Below are 19,352 nucleotides of genomic sequence, written 5' to 3'. Positions count from 1 at the left end.
ACAGGCTTCCCCCAATTGCTTGTTACCACCCGTCTTGCAAGGGGGGAGAGGGCTGCCTTGTGTAACGAAGAACTGCTCGCGGTGAAATGGAGAGACAAGCGTGACGTTTACATGCTCTCCTCTATTCACGCAGACACGACAATACAAGTTGAACGAGCAACCAGTGTCATTGAAAAGCCCCTCTGTGTCCACGACTATAATTTGCTCATGGGAGGGGTGGACTTCAATGACCAGATGTTGGCTCCGTATTTAGCTTCCCGACGCACCAGACGCTGGTATAAGAAGGTGTCTGTATATTTAATTCAATTGGCTGCATATAATAGTTTTGTTCTCTACAGTAAGGCTGGGAGAACAGGATCCTTCCTCAAATTTCAGGAAGAGATCATCGAGAACCTCCTGTATCCAGGAGGTTCCGTGGCCCCATCCACCAGTGTAGTTAGCCGTCTACACGAGCGACATTTCCCCAGTGTCGTTGCTGGTACCTCAACCCAACCGTCACCCCGAAAAAGATGTCGTGTCTGTAGCAGGAGTGGAATAAGGCGTGACACCCGCTATTTCTGTCCTGACTGCCCTGACCACCCTGCCCTATGCTTTGGAGAGTGTTTCCGGAAGTACCACACACAGGTACACTTTGCATAGGGATCACATCTCACAGGACAGGCACACAGGGATATTAGGGCCCATTCACACAGAGCTGCTGCAAACCTCTCCTTTCACCTGGGACAAAGTGCATAATGTACTTCGCCACATCTTTGGGCGATTTGCGCTTTGCACATTGTCCCATGGGGAAGGAGAGGTTTGCCCTATAAAGGTAAAAAAAAAAAAAAAAATCACCAGTAAGCAAAAAGGTTAATGTTTAGTTCAAAAAGTTAAAGTTTATATGTTCTGTTCAAAAGTTATTATAAAGTTAATAAACTTATTGCATTGCGGCCTGTTTTTTTCTTTTTTGTTTTTTTTACCTTCCAGGTGGACCAACCGATCGACTAGCTGCAGTACTGATGTGCATTCTGACAGAAGCATTGCGCTGCTGTCAGATTACACAAAAGTCGGTGTATGCGGCGCTGCAAGACGAGATTTCTCCTCTGCAGTAAAAGATACGTTTGCCGAGGCATATGAGCTGAGGAGGCGGCGGTGTTCATATGCTTTGGCAAACACTTTGTATATATATATATAAAAAAAAATTAAAATTCCCGGCAATGATTTATTCATCCACATCGATTGATGTGAATGGAGAAATCGGGTTTGCCAGGGCATACGAGCTAAGTGGGTATGGATATTGGGCGGAGCTCATATGTCCTGGCAGACGCCTTTCCCCTCCTTTTTTTTTTTGGGCAGATATTTTTTCATCCACATTGATCGATGTGAATGAAGAAATCTGTGCCGTTCATTTTTTCTTTCAGCCCAGAGGCTGAACAGAAAAAAAAAAATCTCATTACCCGTATGCTCAATATAAGGAGAATAGCAGAAACTCCTAATGCTGGCCATACATGTAATGATTGCGGAGACCTTCAAATGCCAGGGCAGTACAAACACTCCACAAATGACCCCATTTTGGAAAGAAAACACCCCAAGGTATTCCGTGAGGGGCATGGCGAGTTCATAAAATGTTTTAATTTTTGTCACAAGTTAGCGGAAAATGATGATTTTTTTATATTTTTTTTTCCTTACAAAGTCTCATATTCTACTAACTTGTGACAAAAAATAAAAAATTCCTTGAACTCACTATGCCCATCACGAAATACCTTGGGGTGTCTTCATTCCAAAATGGGGTCACTTGTGGGGTAGTTATACTGCCCTGGCATTTTAGGGGCCCAAATGCGTGAGAAGTAGTTTGAAATCAAAATTTGTAAAAAATGGCCTGTGAAATCCGAAAGGTGCTCTTTGGAATGTGGGCCCCTTTGCCCACCTAGGCTGCAAAAAAGTGTCACACATGTGGTATCGCTGTACTCAGGAGAAGTTGGGGAATGTGTTTTGGAGTGTCATTTTACATATTTCCATGCTGGGTGAGATAAATATCTTGGTCAAATGCCAACTTTGTATAAAAAAAATTGTCTTTTGCCGAGATATTTCTCTCACCCAGCATGGGTATATGTAAAATGACCCCAAAACACATTGCCCTACTTCTTCTGAGTACGGCGATACCAGATGTGTGACACTTTTTTGCAGCCTAGGTGGGCAAAGGGGCCCACATTCCAAAGAGCACCTTTTGGATTTCACAGGCCATTTTTTTACACATTTTGATTTCAAACTACTTCTCACGCATTTGGGCCCCTAAAATGCCAGGGCAGTATAACTACCCCACAAGTGACCCCATTTTGGAAAGAAGACACCCCATGGTATTTCATGATGGGCATAGTGAGTTCATGAAAGTTTTTATTTTTTGTCACAAGTTAGTGGAATATGAGACTTTGTAAGGAAAAAAAATAAAAATCATCATTTTCCGCTAACTTGTGACAAAAAATAAAAAGTTCTATGAACTCACTCTGCCCATCAACGAATACCTTAGGGTGTCTACTTTCTGAAATGGGGTCATTTGTGGGGTTTTTCTACTGTTTGGGCATTGTAGAACCTCAGGAAACATGACAGGTGCTCAGAAAGTCAGAGCTGCTTCAAAAAGCGGAAATTCACTTTTTTGTACCATAGTTTGTAAACGCTATAACTTTTACCCAAACCATTTTTTTTTTACCCAAACATTTTTTTTAATCAAAGACATGTAGAACAATAAATTTAGCGAAAAATTTATATATAGATGTCATTTAAAAAAAATAAAAATTACAACTGAAAGTGAAAAATTTTATTTTTAAAACAAAATTTCATTAAATTTCGATTAATAACAAAAAAGATAAAATGGCAGCAGCAATGAAATACCACCAAATGAAAGCTCTATTAGTGAGAAGAAAAGGAGGTAAAATTTATTTGGGTGGTAAGTTGCATGACCGAGCAATAAACGGTGAAAGTAGTGTAGTGCAGAAGTGTAAAAAGTGGTCTGGTCATTAAGGGTGTTTAAGCTAGGGGGGCTGAGCCCCCTCCATAGTAGAAATCCCCATTATGCCCCCTTCACAGTAATAATGCCCACTTTGCCCCCTTCACAGTAATAATGCCCACTGTGCCCCCTTCACAGTAATAATGCCCACTTTGCCCCCTTCATTGTAGTAATGCCCTCTGGTTCTGTGCCCCCTCCAAAGTAGAAATGCCCTCTGTGCCCCCAGCTGTTTGAAGAGAGGGCAGCGCTTATATGAGAGCTGCTTTCTCTGTTCTGTTCACCTGCTCGCGGTAGCATTTGCAGTGATGAACAGGTAAACAGAGTAGAGAAGGCAGCGCTGATACAAAAAAAAAAAGCGTACAACCCCTTTAAAGACATACTTGGAAAACATTATATACAGCGCTACAGAACATACAGGGTCATACAGCGCCACATACCTCTTACATCCACCGACTTCTCTTCTCTGATGTAGATATTCTCTTTCCTCCTCTTCTCCTGTTAGACCAGACTGCCATGGTGACTTCTTTCAGCCGCGCCTCGTCTCTGCAGAGTTTAACAGACATCTTACTTTCCTACTTTTCCATCCTCCTCCTACCTTCTCAACACCCCATCCTGCCCCTTCAATACTGTGTCCACTGTGCTCCCCAATGCTTTCCTGCAGAAACAGTCTTCCTGAAAATACTGGTACCACACAGATAGTGCGTCAGTACAAAAACACCCCTTTATATTGTGCACTAATACAAAAAAATCTGCCCTTCCTTTCATATCAGACCCCCATATAAAACCCTAAATGAGATTCCCCCAATCTTAGACCAAACCCCCTTTAGACCTCTATGTCAGACCCCAATTAGACCTCCATGTAAGACCCCGACACAATATCAGACCTCAGATAAGACCCCCATATAAGACCCCCATTAGACCTCCAGACCCCATATCAGACCTCCAGACCCCCATATCAGACCTCAGACCAGACCTCCATATCAGACCTCCAGACCGCCATATATGACCCCCCATTAGACCTCCAGACCCCCCAGTCAGACCTCCAAACCCCCATTAGACCGCCCAGTCAGACCTTCAGACCCCCAATCAGACCCCCATTAGACCTCCAGACTCCCCAGTCAGACTTTCAGACCCCCAATCAGACCCACTTTAGACCTCCAGACCCCCAATCAGACCCCCAATCAGACCTCCCAGTCAGACCTCTATACCCTCCAGTCAGACCTCTATACCCTCCAGTCAGACCTCCAGACCCCCACAGTCAGACCTCCTAACCCCCCCAGTCAGACCTCCTGACCCCCACAGTCAGACCTCCAGACCCCCCATAGACCACTCCAGACCCCCATTAGACATCTCCAGACCCCCCATTAGACCTCTATATCAGACCTCACATCAGACTGTAAAATAACAAAGTAACTTATCTCTCCTGTAGCCACTCTCCCTGTCCTGGCTGTCTTCTCTTCTCAGGGCCCGCGCTGCACAGTCACCTGATCTCCTGCAGCGTCAGGTCAGAGTGCCCTTTGTACATTCTGACGCTGCAGGTAGCAAGGACACAGCAGCGCGGGTCCTGAGAAGAGTGAGCAGGAGGAGGGGTAAGTACTGTACAGCGCTCACAGCGCTTCTTTCCCCCTCCTTTTGCAGACTAGTGAGCGCTTCAATTATGGAAGCGCTCACTAGCATTCCCTTTATAAGTTGCACTGCATCTTATATAGGGAAAAGCAATGACCGCTTCAGTATTGATGTAAGCGCTAATTGCTTCTGTTCTGGCACCCCCCTTTGAGCTGGCACCCGGGGCAGACCGCCCCCCCTCGGGCACGCCACTGTGTATGTCATAGCGCCTGGATGCACAGTAGAAGGCCCATGTTCTCCAATGAGCACCAAGTCCCTTCTTTTGGTCAATTGTGAAGATCTCAGGTGTCAGACCCCGAACAAGTCATATATTGATGGCCTATTTTATAGAAGGGCCAATAAGTCCTGAAAACCCACTGTCTATCTTCACATGATGGAAAATATTCATACTACTCCAAGTTCACTAATTGTATGTATGTCATAGCGCATGGATGCACAGTAGAAGGCCCATGTTCTCCAATGAGCACCAAGTCCTTCTTTTTGTCAATTGTGGAGATCTCAGGCGTCAGACCCCGAACAAGTCATATATTGATGGCCTATTCTATAGAAGGGTCAATAGGCACTGAAAATCCCATTGTCTATCTTTATATATATATACTATTGATTTCAGTGTGAAGCAGCACCATAAATGATTTTGTGACTAGGACATCAGTGGGTAATTGATGGGGATTAAAAAGTTCAGGAACCCCATCTAAGCACAGGAACATACTGAACATACGAATGTCAAGTACAACTGAGCTCCTTACACTTAAGTCTAGACATATATTTGTGTGCAAAAGTTTTAGGACTGTGACAAATTTTGGTTTTCAGTGTTTTTAGATCTTTTTTCATATGCTTCTATGGTATACTAAAATACAATTATAAGCATTTAATACGTTTTTTTTTTTACTTTTATTGACAAGTACGGTACATTAAATTTATGCATAGACAGTTAAGTACATGAGGTTTATCACAATTACTGTATTTTTATTTGTTCACCCACTTTTTGAAGATTGACCACAGGTAAGATTGAGATCTGGGGATATTTCTGGCCATTGATCCAAAATTTCAATGTTTTGTTAAATGATCCACTTAGTCAGGGGCGTACCTAGAGCATTTGGCACCCGGGGCGAACCCTTTGTTTGGCACCCCCCCCCCCCCCAAGAAAGTTAAGAAAACATGCACAAACTTTTTTCAATGTTTTCAATAATATTTATTACAAATTTTCGGATCCGCAAAACACATGCGGACGTCTGAATGGAGCCTTACAGGGGGGTGATCAATGACAGAGGGGTGATCACCCATATAGACTCCCTGATCACCTCCGTCATTGATCACCCCCCTGTAAGGCTCCATTCAGACGTCCGCATGTGTTTTGCGGATCCGATCCATGTATCAGTGGATCCGTAAAAATCATACGGACGTCTGAATGGAGCCTTACAGGGGGGTGATCAATGACGGAGGTGATCAGGGAGTCTATATGGGTGATCACCCCTCTGTCATTGATCACCCCCCTGTAAGGCTCCATTCAGACATCCGCATGTGTTTTGCGGATCCGATCCATGTATCAGTGGATCCGTAAAAATCATACGGACGTCTGAATGGAGCCTTACAGGGGGGTGATCAATGACGGAGGTGATCAGGGAGTCTATATGGGTGATCACCCCTCTGTCATTGATCACCCCCCTGTAAGGCTCCATTCAGACATCCGCATGTGTTTTGCGGATCCGATCCATGTATCAGTGGATCCGTAAAAATCATACGGACGTCTGAATGGAGCCTTACAGGGGGGTGATCAATGACAGGGGGGTGATCAATGACAGGGGGGTGATCAGGGAGTCTATATGGGGTTATCAGGGGTGATCAGTGGTTCAAAAGGGGTTAATAAGTGACAGGGGGGGGGTGTAGTGTAGTGTAGTGGTGTTTTGTTGTACTTTACACAGCTACCTGTGTCCTCTGGTGGTCGATCCAAACAAAAGGGACACCAGAGGACCAGGTAGCAGGTATATTAGACGCTGTTATCAAAACAGCGTCTAATATACCTGTTAGGGGTTAAAAAAATCACATCTCCAGCCTGCCAGCGAGCGATCGCCGCTGGCAGGCTGGAGATCCACTCGCTAACGCTTACCTTCCGTTGTAATTAAGGGGGGGGTGTTATTAAGGGAGGGGGTGTAATTAAGGGGAGAAGAGAGGGTGTAATTAAGGGGGGGGGGTTCAGGATTTGTTCATTTTATTGATGGGGATTTGGATTTTTTTTCTTTTTGGTGCAGATGGAAAGTGATTTTTTTTAAGGGGGTTCCATCTGCACCAAAAAGAAAAAAAATCCAAATCCCCATCAATAAAATAAACAAATCCTGCACCCCCCCTTAATTACACCCTCTCTTCTCCCCTTAATAACAAAACACCCCCCCTTAATTACACCCCCTCCCTCCCCACCTTAATTACACGGTACACCCCGACCCCCCCTTAATTACACAATTATTTACTTAACTTTACTTGTGTGTGTCTCACATTTATTTTGATGATGCCCCCCGCCGTCCGGCCGTCCGACCGCTGCGCTGGTATAATAGATGGATGGGATCCTTCTGATCCGTGAAGGCGGCGGCGCGGCGTCAGCGTCGTGACGTCGTCACGTCATGCTGCGCGCCGCCCGCCGCTGCAATAATCCTTCTTCTACCGGACCGAAGCCGGCGCCTGGCGCCGAGTCGCGTCGCACGGTCGCAGCAGTGGATGGAGCCGGGGACGGGTGACTCCGGCGTCAGCACCCCCCCTTGTGAGTGGCACCCGGGGCGGCCCGCCCCCCCCTTGGTACGCCACTGCACTTAGTCATCACCTTTGTGACATTTGTGGTCTCCATCATGCTGGAAAAAGCATTGTTAATCACAAAATTGCTTCTGGATCATTGGGAGAAGTTGCTTTTGGAGGATGTTTTGATACTATTGTGAGTGAGCTCACTGCTTTGGATGAGAAGTAAGCCTATACATGAAAGATCTCAGAATGCTTTGCTGATGGCATAACATAGGACCCATGGTAGCGCTCATCTTTTCCTCTCCAGACAATAATTTTTTTAAATATTCCAAACAGTCTGAATGGGGGCTATATCAGAGGAAAAAACTTTTGCCCAGTCCTCTGCAGTTCAATCCCTGTCCTTCCTGCAGAACGTCAGTCTGTCCTTGATGTTTTTCTTGGAGAGAATTGGCATATTTACTGCCCTTCTTGACAGGTTTGCCAGCCATCTAGAAATTCCTGGACAGTCCATACAAATAGGGGACTTTTTTCGTGTCCATGATTTTTTTTGTGCTGGTGTACTTCAGCAGATATTTGTGATTGTAATGATTAGTACTCAGCGAATCATGCAAAGTGGAATTCAATCCGAAGTTTAGGAAAAATTCTATGAATTTTCTCGCGCTTTGTGGTAACAAATCGCTTTTCCTAAAATGTCGACTAAACATGTTACAAAGTGAAAGTAAGAAGCCTGGGAGCGCAAGATAACCCAAAATGCTATACAGACAGCCAATTAGAAGCTAGCCACCCCCTGTGATGTTATAGAGCTCATTCTGCGCTCTCGCTGCCATTTCACTGTGAGCTGAGCATAGGGCGGGACTTGACAAGTGCTAGGGACAGTGTTACTAAAAGCTTTCAATTGTGTAATATTGAATAGAGAGAGTGCAAGGACAGTGCATAGACAGTGTAGGGAGATTGCAGGGAGAGCTTTTACACACTGTAGGGAGAGCATAGAGAGACTGCAGGGACAGTGCAGGGACTGTAATCTTAAGCTGAAGGGATCCATAGGAGACAGTGCAGTTAGCATGAATCCCTGAATAAGCTGTCTAATTTTACTGTTATTGGGTGTTCACCTACCTGTCACAATAACTGTTTCACTGCCAGAAATGACTAGCTATGCATGTTGCTGCAATGCAGTCAAGTACCCTGAGATACACTGTCCTTGCAGGCCAGGATATAGCTGATTTAACGTGGTTTGACAAATAAATTCGGAACAAATCAAACTTCTTGAAAAAATTTGGCCAAGCGTCCAAATCAAATTTTTGAACACTTGACTCATGTCTAGTAATGATCATCATTTTATGGCTCATACTAAAGACTGCTAATGGGGTCATCAGTATAGTGAGACATAGACATGCATTACTTATAATGAGATGAGCGAAGTTATCAAAAATCCAATGTAGCTGCTTTGCCATATTTCACAAAGAAATACGAGTCGTTACGAATTACTTCATCTTGAAGCACATTCCATTGTATGTAGTGGGCATAATGAATGGGGAACGGAGATCACACTGCCCTCTGTCATTAACCACCTCAGCTCCCCTAGCTTAAACACCCCTAATGACCAGACCACTTTTTACAATTCTGCACAACACTACTTTCACGGTTTATTGCTCGGTCATACAACTTACCACGCAAATGAATTTTACCTCCTTTTCTTCTCACTAATAGAGCTTTCATTTGGTGGTATTTCATTGCTGCTGAAATTTACTTTTTTTGTTATTAATCAAAATTTACCGAAATGTTTGCAAAAAAATGACATTTTTCACTTTCAGTTGTAAAAATTTTCAAATAAAACTACATTTCTATATAAATTTTTATCTAAATTTATTGTTCTACATGTCTTTGATAAAAAAATGCAATAAGTGTATATTTATTGGTTTGGGTAAAAGTTATAGCGTTTACAAACTATGGTACAAAAATTTGAATTTCCGCATTTTGAAGCAGCTCTGACTTTCTGAGCACCTGTCATGTTTCCTGAGGTTCTACAATGCCCAGACAGTAGAAAAACCCCACAAATGACCCAATTTTGGAAAGTAGACACCCTAAGGTATTCGCTGATGGGCATAGTTAGTTCATAGAACTTTTTATTTTTTGTCACAAGTTAGCGGAAAATGATGCCCATCACGAAATACCTTGGTCTTCATTCCAAAATGGGGTCACTTGTGGGGTAGTTATACTGCACTGGCATTTTAGGGGCCCTAATGCGTGAGAAGTAGTTTGAAATCAAAATGTGTAAAAAATGCCCTGTGAAATCCTAAAGGTGTTTTGGGGTGTCATTTTACATATACCCATGCTGGGTGAGATAAATATCTCTGTCAAATGCCAACATTTGTAATAAAAAATTGGAAAAGTTGTCTTTTATAGAGATATTTCTCTCACCCAGCATGGGTATATGTAAAATGACACCCCAAAACACATTGCCCAACTTCTCTTGAGTACGGCGATACCAGATGTGTGACACTTTTTTTCAGCCTAGGTGGGCAAAGGGGCCCAAATTCTAAAGAGCACCTTTAGGATTTCACAAGGCATTTTTTACACATTTCGATTTCAAACTACTTCTCACGCATTAGGGCCCCTAAAATGCCAGGGCAGTATAACTACCCCACAAGTGACCCCATTTTGGAATGAAGACACACCAAGGTATTTCATGATGGGCATAGTGAGTTCATGAAAGTTTTTATTTTTCGTCACAAGTTAGTGGAATATGAGACTTTGTAAGAAAAAATAAAAATAAATCATCATTTTCCGCTAACTTGTGCCAAATTTTTTTTTTCTAGGAACTCGCCATGCCCCTCACGGAATACCTTGGGGTGTCTTCTTTCCAAAATGAGGTCACTTGTGGGGTATTTATACTGCCCTGGCATTTTAGGGGCCCTAATGCGTGAGAAGTAGTTTAAAATCAAAATGTGTAAGAAATGCCCTGTGAAATCCTAAAGGTGCTCTTTAGAATTTGGGCCCCTTTGCCCACCTAGGTTGCAAAAATAGTGTCACACATGTGGTATCTAGACGTAGGGCAATGTGTTTTGGGGTGTATTTTTACATATATCCATGCTGGGTGAGAGAAATATCTCTCTAAAAGTCAACTTTTCCCATTTTTTTTATACAAAGTTGTCATTTGACACAGATATTTATCTTACCCAGCATGGGTATATGTAAAAAGACACCCCAAAACACATTGCCCAACTTCTCCTGAGTACAGTGATACCATATGTGTGACACTTTTTTGCAGCCTAGATGCGCAAAGGGGCCCAAATTCCTTTTAGGAGGGCATTTTTAGGCATTTGGATTCCAGACTTCTTCTCACGCTTTAGGGCCCCTAAAATGCCAGGGCAGTATAAATACCCCAAATGTGACCCCATTTTGGAAAGACGACACCCCAAGGTATTCCATGAGGGGCATGGCGAGTTCATAAAAGGTTTTTTTTTTTTTGGCACAAGTTAGCGGAAATTGATTTTTTTTCTTCTCACAAAGTCTCCCTTTCCGCTAACTTGGGACAAAAATTTCAATCTTTCATGGACTCAATATGCCCCTCAGCGAATACCTTGGGGTGTCTTCTTTCCAAAATGGGGTCATTTGTGGGGTGTTTGTACTGCCCTGGCATTTGAGGGTCTCCGCAATCATTACATGTATGGCCAGCATTAGGAGTTTCTGCTATTCTCCTTATATTGAGCATACGGGTAATGAGATTTTTTGTTTTTCGTTCAGCCTCTGGGCTGAAAGAAAAAATGAACGGCACAGATTTCTTCATTTGCATCGATCAATGTGGATGAAAAAATCTCTGCCAAAAAAAAAAAAAAGAGGAGGGGAAAAGCGTCTGCCAGGACATAGGAGCTCCGCCCAACATCCAAACCCACTTAGCTCGTATGCCCTGGCAAACCCAATTTCTCCATTCACATCAATTGAACTTTATAATAACATTTGAACAGAACATTAACTTTATTGAACTTTTGGAACAGAACATTAACTTTTTTGCTTACTGGTGATTTTTTTTTGGTTTTGCTTTTTTTACCTTTTTATAGGACAAACCTCTCCTTCCCCATGGGACAATGTGCAAAGCGCAAATCGTCCAGAGATGTGGCGAAGTACATTATGCACTTTGTCCCAGGTGAAAGGAGAGGTTTGCAGCAGCTGTGAGTGAAAGGGCCCTAACAGCCCTGTGTGCCTGTCCTGTGTAATGTAATCCCTATGCTAATAGTGTACCTGTGTGTGGTACTTCCGGAAACACTCCCCTAAGCATAGGGCATGGTGGTCAGGGCAGTCAGGACAGAAATAGCGTGTGTCACGCCTTATTCTACTCCTGCTACTGACACAACATCTTTTTTCGGGGTGGCGCTTGGGTTGAGGTACCAGCAACGACATTGGGGAAATGTAACTCGTGTAGACGGCTCACTACACTGGTGAATGGGGCCACGGAACCTCCTGGATACAGGAGGTTCTCGATGATCTCTTCCTAAAATTTGAGGAAGGATCTTGTTCTCCCAGCCTTACTGTAGAGAACAAAACTATTATATACAGCCAATTGAATTAAATATACAGACACCTTCTTATACCAGCGTCTGGTGCGGCGGGACACTAAATAAGGAGCCAACATCTGGTCATTGAAGTCCACCCCTCCCATGAGCAAATTATAGTCGTGGACCGAGAGAGGCTTTTCAATGACACTGGTTGCTCGTTCTATTTGTATTGTCGTGTCTGCGTGAATGGAGGAGAGCATGTAAACGTCACGCTTATCTCTCCATTTCACAGCGAGCAATTCTTCGTTACACAAGGCAGCCCTCTCCCCCCTTGCAAGACGGGTGGTAACGAGCCATTGGGGGAAGCCCCGGCGACTAGGTTGCGCGGTGCCACAGCAGCCAATCTGTTCTAGGAACAAATGCCTGAAGAGGGGCACACTTGTGTAGAAATTGTCCACATAAAGATGGTACCCCTTGCCAAATAAGGGTGACACCAAGTCCCAGACTTCCCACTGCTCCCCAGGTAGTCAGGGCAACCGACCGGCTCCAGGGTCTGATCTTTACCCTCATAGACACAAAATTTGTGCGTATAGCCTGTGGCCCTTTCACAGAGCTTATACAATTTGACCCCATACCGGGTGCGCTTGCTTGGGATGTATTGTTTGAAGCCAAGGCGCCCGGTAAAATGTATAAGGGACTCGTCTATGCAGATGTTTTGCTCAGGGGTATACAAATCATTAAATTTGGTGTTAAGCTGGGTGGCCTCTGGGACGAGAGGTGCTGTTGTCACTAAAGTGCAGGAAACGCAGGATGGCCTCAAATCGTGCCCTGGACATGGCAGCAGAGTACATGAGCATGTGATGAATTGGGTTCATGGACCAATATGACCGCAATTCATGCTTTTTTGTTAGGCCCATGTTGAGGAGAAGGCCCAGAAAAAAATAATAATTCGGAAACTTGGACGGGTTTCCGCAAAGACTGTGCATAATTGCTTCCCCGGTTGGCAGGTATAAATTGAGTGGCATACTGATTTGTTTCTGCCACGACTAAGTCCAAGAGCTCTGCAGTCAAGAACAGCTCAAAAAATCCCAGTGCCAAACCGATCTGAGCTGTCTCAACCCGAACTCCAGACTGGGCGGTGAAAGGGGGAACTACTGGTGCGGCTGAAGTTGGGGGCTGCCAATCAGGGTTTGCCAGCACCTCAGGGACTCTAGGGGCTCTACGGGCCTGTCTGTGCGGTGGCTGCGACGGGGGGAACTATTGCACGTGCCACCGTACCAGCTTCAACTGCCCTTCTGGTGCTCGCCACTTCACCATGTTGTACGGCAGTGCTGGTACTAGGTGCAGGATGGGCTGCGCTGCTGGTGTATGCCTCACCATGTAATCCGACAGCGCCAGCCCCACTCTGCTGCCCTTGAAGCGGATCCTGCGCAACCTGTGGTCTAGCAACACGGGGACGGGTACGCCTGGTGGTATCAGGGACCTCAAAATCCTCGTCCGAACTTCGGGTCAGACTACCACTGCTTTCTACAGGTTCATATTCTGACCCGCTGGATCCGTCAGATGAGGGTTCCCATTCCTTATCCGACTGGGTCAGAAGCCTGTAGGCCTCTTCAGAAGAATACCCCTTATTTGCCATTTGGTCAACTAAATTTAGGGGGTATTCCCTGAGACTACCCAAGAAAAAAAGCAAGCCTGTCTTACAAATGAGAGGCTAGCGAAGTACCGGAAGCCGCTGCGATTGATAAAAAATATCAAAACAGTTTTTTTTATCGCCGCAGCGCTTGTGAAGTGATTGTGCAGTGATAAAAAAAAATTGTCACTGCGGCAGGGCGGGCATGGGTGAACGCACGTGTGGGCGACCGATCAGGCCTGATCGGGCAAACACTGCGTTTTGGGTGGAGGGCGAGCTAAGGGGACACTAATACTATTATAGATCTGACTGTGATCAGTTCTGATCACTTACAGATACTATAAAAGTACCAATGCTGATTAGCGATACGCTAATCAGCGAATCAGTGACTGCAGTGCAGTGGGCTGGGCGCTAACCGACGCTAACTGCCTAACAAAGGGGCCTAAACTATCCTAAACCTAACAGTCAATACCAGTAAAAAAAAAGTGACAGTTTAGGCTACTTTTACACTTGCGTTCAGAGCGGATCCGTCTGGGGTCTGCACAGACGGATCCGCTCATATAATGCAGACGATGGGATCCGTTCAGAATGGATCCGTCTGCATTATATTTTAGAAAAAATTCTAAGTGTGAAAGTAGCTCAGACGGATCCGTCCAGACTTTACATTGAAAGTCAATGAGGGGTGGATCCGTTTGAAAATTGAGCCATATTGTGTCAACTTCAAACGGATCCGTCCCCATTGACTTACATTGTAAGTCTGGACGGATCCGCTTGCCTCCGCACGGCTGCTGAGCGGAGCGGAGGCCAAACGCTGCCAGGCTGATGCATTCTGAGCGGATCCGCATCCACTCAGAATGCATTAGGGCAGTACGGATCCGTTCAGGGCCGCTTCTGAGAGCCTTCAAACGGAACTCACAAGCGGAGCCCCGAACGCTAATGTGAAAGTAGCCTTACACTGATCACTTTTTTCCCTTTCACTAGGTGATTGACGGGGTGATCAAGGGGTGATCAAGGGGTTAATTGGGGTGATGGAGGGGTGATCTGGGGCTAAGTGTACTGTTGGTGTGTACTCACTGTGATCTGTGCTCCTCTGCTGGAACCAACTGACGAAAAGGACCAGCAGAGGAGCACAGAAGCCAGAAGGTGTTATATGGCTTCTGATTCGTTTTTTTGGAAATCATCAGCCTGCCAGCGACGATCATTGGCTGGCAGACTGATGACGAACTTGTCCTCTAACTTTTGCCGGCCCGCGATGCGCATGCGCGGGCCGGCTGTGAGTGTAATCTCGCGTCTCGCGAGATGACGCGCCGGCGCGTGAAGGTGCCTGAGTCAGCCGCCTCCGGAACGCGATCCTGCGTTAGGCGGTCCGGAGGCGGTTAAACCCCTCAGATGCCGAGTTCATCGCTGATCGTGGCATCTCACATTAACATTGAGGCCTTTCAGGGGTTAATCAGAGATTAAAAAAAAACATACTCATCTCATCCATTTGCTCATGAAGAGGCTGTCACGGCCATCTTGATTGAAGAAACGGCACGAAATCTCACGCGGTCATGTGATAACATCACCACATCATCAAGATGGCTGCGACAACCTCTTTGCGAGCAATGCCGTTTTAGGAAAAATGTATTCATTACCATGAAGCGCGAGAAAATTCAGCTTCGTGGCGAATCACATTTTTCCTAAAATTCGGAATCTAAGTCAATTTGTTTCACTTTGATTAGCTCAACACTACCTATCTTTTAGCATTCATCAATGGTCCTAGTTTTCGGTGTCTGTTGCTTAGTGGTGCAATAGAAAAATGAAAGGGGTTATTTCCTCTTCTTAAAGTGTCATTGTCATGTTTTCATAAAAAAATCTACTTTAGCACATGTTACTGCTGCATTATGCATAAAGAATTCTTTAGTTTCTTCAAATACCACTGTTTTCCTTGAGTTTTCCCATAGTTACGGCATACTTACGGCTGTTTTAACCTCTACAATATGAGGATCTTCTCAAGATGGCTCCTCTGCCAGTTCTTTGAGGCCAAAACTGCCTTCCCTCACTTCCCATACACACTGTAGACAGTAGCTTCCTGCCAGCCAATCAGATTGGATTACTAAGAGACGCGCCTCCGCACTCTGAAACCTAATGCAGGCATGCAGTGTGAAGGACCGCCCCTCTGCCTTCTGTTTATACTAAAGGGAAGATAGACAATCCATAGCATAGTCGTTTAACCTGCGTCATACATGTACGGCGCTGATGTCCGTGACTTAAGGACCAGTGCCGTACATGTACGGCGCTGTGATCAGGCGGGTGCAGGAGATGCGCCCGCCCGATCCGCGGCAGGGGTCCGGCAGTCACTGATAGCTGGACCCCTACTGCATGCTCTGGCATCGGTGAAATCACTGATACCAGCGCAATATCCCTTGATGTGCTGCGATCAGAGCTGGCCGCGGCACTTGCGATGTCCTTGCGGGGATCGGAGCTTCCATCAGGTCCCCGCGCTGCTGTGAAAGGGACCCGATGGCAGGCAAGGCAGCGCTATGCCTTCCTTAGGCATCGTGGCTGCCTTCCGTGACAGCCTGTAAGGCAAACAGGCTGTAAGTGTATTGTGATGCATTGTAAAGTGGATCAGACCCCCCAGAGTGGGACAAAAATAAAGTGTAAGAAAAAGTGTAAGAAAAAATCGCTGCGTCCGTAACAACCTGGTCTATAAACATACCACATGACCTAACCCCTCATTACAAAAAAACCCCTCATTATAAAAACTGTTACAAAAAAGCCATTTTTTTATCACCTTACATCACAAAAGGTGTAATAGCAAGGGATCAAAAAGTCATATGCACCCCCCCAAAATAGTGCTAATCAAACCGTCATCTCATCCCGCAAAAATTATACTCTACCTAAGACAATCGCCTAAAAACTGAAAAAAAAAAACTATGGCTCTCAGACTATGGAGACACTAAAACAAGATTTTTTTTTTTGTTTCAATAATGATATCATTGTGATTTCATCCGTAAGACCCTGCTCTATAAAAAGCAATTTTTTGTCACCTTACATTGCAAAAAATGTAATAGCAAGCAATCAAAAACTCATATACACCCTAAAAAAGTGCCAATCAAACTGTCATCTTATCCTGAAAAAAATTAGCCCCTACACAAGACAAAAAAAATAAAAAATACGGCTTACAGAATGTGGAGGCACTAAAATGTATTTTTTCAAAAATGCTTTATTATGCTTTATTTGGTATTGTCGCGTCCGTAACAACCTGCTCTATAAAAATATCACATGATCTAACCTGTTAGATGAACGTTGTAAATAACAAAAAATAAAAAATGCTGCCAAAACAGCAATTTTTGGGGTACCTTGCCTCACAAAAAGTGTAATATAGAGCAACTAAAAACCATATGTACCCTAAAATAGTACCAACAAAACTGCCACCTTATCCCGTAGTTTCCAAAATGGGGTCACTTTTTGGGAGTTTCTACCCTTGGGGTGCATCAGGGGGGCTTCTAATGGGACATGGTGTCACAAAAACAGTCCAGCAAAATCTGCCTTCCAAAAACGATATGGCATTCCTTTCCTTCTGTGCCCTGCCGTGTGCCCTTACAGCAGTTTACGACCACATATGGGGTGTTTCTGTAAACTACAGAATCAGGGCCATAAATATTGAGTTTTTTCGGGCTGTTAACCCTTGCTTTGTAACTGGAAAAAATGGCTAAAAATGAAAAACCTGCCAAAAAAGTGAAATTCTGAAATTTCATCTCTATTTTCCATTAATTCTTGTGGAACACCTAAAAGGTTAACAAAGTTTGGAAAAATCTGTATTGAATACCTTGAGGGGTGTAGTTTCTAAAATGGGGTAATTTTGGGGTGGTTTCTATTATGTAAGCATCACAAAGTGACTTCAGACCTGAACTTGTCCTTAAAAAGTGAGTTTTGGAAATCTTCTGAAAAATTTCAAGATTTGCTGCTTAAAGGATAACTGTCACACTTAGACCCTAATTTCAATTTTCATATATGTAGTTACTAATAACATGATATTCCAGAATCAGTTACTATTAGACTGACTTACCCCATATTTAATAAGATTCAGCCCTTAGCAACCAGTCTGCATAAAACTGCAATTTCACTATTCAGTTAAGATGGCCGCCACTGCCCTCACCCTGAGGCTAATCCCGCCTGCCCTCACTAGCCAGTAACCAGAGCCCCCCAAAAGTGTCAGTAACCAGAGCCCTCCCCCCTAAAGGGTTAATCTCCTGCAGCACAAAGGGGTCCTCTTACCACATGTTGCTTTCATTTATACACTGAGCAGATGGCAGATCTCCCTTTCCTGGTCTGCGCTGCTTCAACTCTACTTCTCCAGCTCTGCTGAGTGAGGGAGCGTCTGCCAAGCGCAGGGACAGGGAGAAGTGCACACAGCCCAGGCACTGTTATCAGCTGCTGGGGAGGACCTGGCTTTAATCATTTACTTACAGTCCCTGGCTGTCAGTAATCTGACCTTGCACGCAGCGTGCTTCTGCGTCCTCCGTCCTTCAACAGATAGACAGACCATGCCTAGCAACCTGATTTTAAGCAGAGGTAAAAGTAGGCAGTACAGGGAACAAAACGGTGGAATTAAGGGGTAATTGAATACACAGTGAAAAGTTGAATTAGGGCCACCAAGGAGATATTAATCACCACAATCCAATACTCCAAAAAAAAAAAAAAAGATGACAGTTATACTTTAACTTCTAAGCCTTCTAACTTCCCCCAAAAATTTATTGGCATTCACACAATGATCCAAACATGAAGAACATATGGGAAATGTAAAGTAATAACTATTTTTGGAGGTATTATTATCTATTATAAAAGTAGAGAAATTGAAATTTGGAAATTTGCTAATGTTTCTAAATTTTTGGTGAATTTGGTATTTTTTTTTATAAATACAATTATTTTTTTTACTCAATTTTACCACTGTCATAAAGTAGAGTATGTGACGAGAAAACATTCTCAGAATGGCCTGAATAAGTAAAAGCATTTTAAAGTTATTACCAAATAAAGTGACACATTCCAGATTTGCTAAAAATGGCCTGGTCCTTAAAGAGGACCTTTCACTAATATACAAACTCAAAACGAACTAGATCAGTGGGCAGAGCGGCGCCCAGGGGTCCCCCTGCACTTACTAGTATGCCTGGGCGCCGCTCCGTTCGCCCGGTATAGGCTCCGGTGTCTCAGCTCCGTCTGTTGTATTGGACTGATTTTTTTTGTAGGAGGCGTGTCCCTTGCTGTAGTGCTGGCCAATCGCAGCGCACAGCTCATAGCCAGGCTCGGAGCTGTGTGCTGCGATTGGCCAGCACTGCAGCAAGGGACACGCCTCCTACAAAAAATCAGTCCAATACTACAGACGGAGCTGAGACACCGGAGCATATACCGGGCGAACGGAGCGGCGCCCAGACATACTAGTAAGTGCAGGGGGACCCCTGGGCGCCGCTCTGCCCACAGGTATAGTTAGTTTTGAGTTTGTATATTAGTGAAAGGTCCTCTTTAAGGTGAAAAAATGGCTGGGTCCTGAAGGGGTTAAGGGAGCAGTGGAAAGGGACAGAGGGCATTAATGGAAGCTGTTATTATAAGGTAGTTACAGATCTTTGACAGTCTAACTCAGGTATACATGCCTAGCTCTAATAAACTAACAAATAAGAAAAATATGACCGTTAGTGTTGATCGAGCACCAAAGTGCTCAGGTGCTCTGGTGTCGAGTAGAACACTTTGGGATGCTCAGGTGCTCTACGGAGAACCAGAGCATTAAACCAGGCACCCCCTGCTCTGAAGAGGAAAAGGTCAGAAATTGATGGAAACACCACTGAAATGGTTGGGGAACAGCATGGGGAGGATGTCTGGCTGCATCTTGGACTCAGGTCGCTGCTGGGAA

The sequence above is a fragment of the Bufo gargarizans genome, chromosome 3 (assembly GCF_014858855.1).
Source record: "Bufo gargarizans isolate SCDJY-AF-19 chromosome 3, ASM1485885v1, whole genome shotgun sequence".
Taxonomy (NCBI): Eukaryota; Metazoa; Chordata; class Amphibia; order Anura; family Bufonidae; genus Bufo; species Bufo gargarizans.
The sequence above is the reverse complement of the archived record's forward strand: the minus strand, read 5'-3'. Positions refer to the sequence as shown.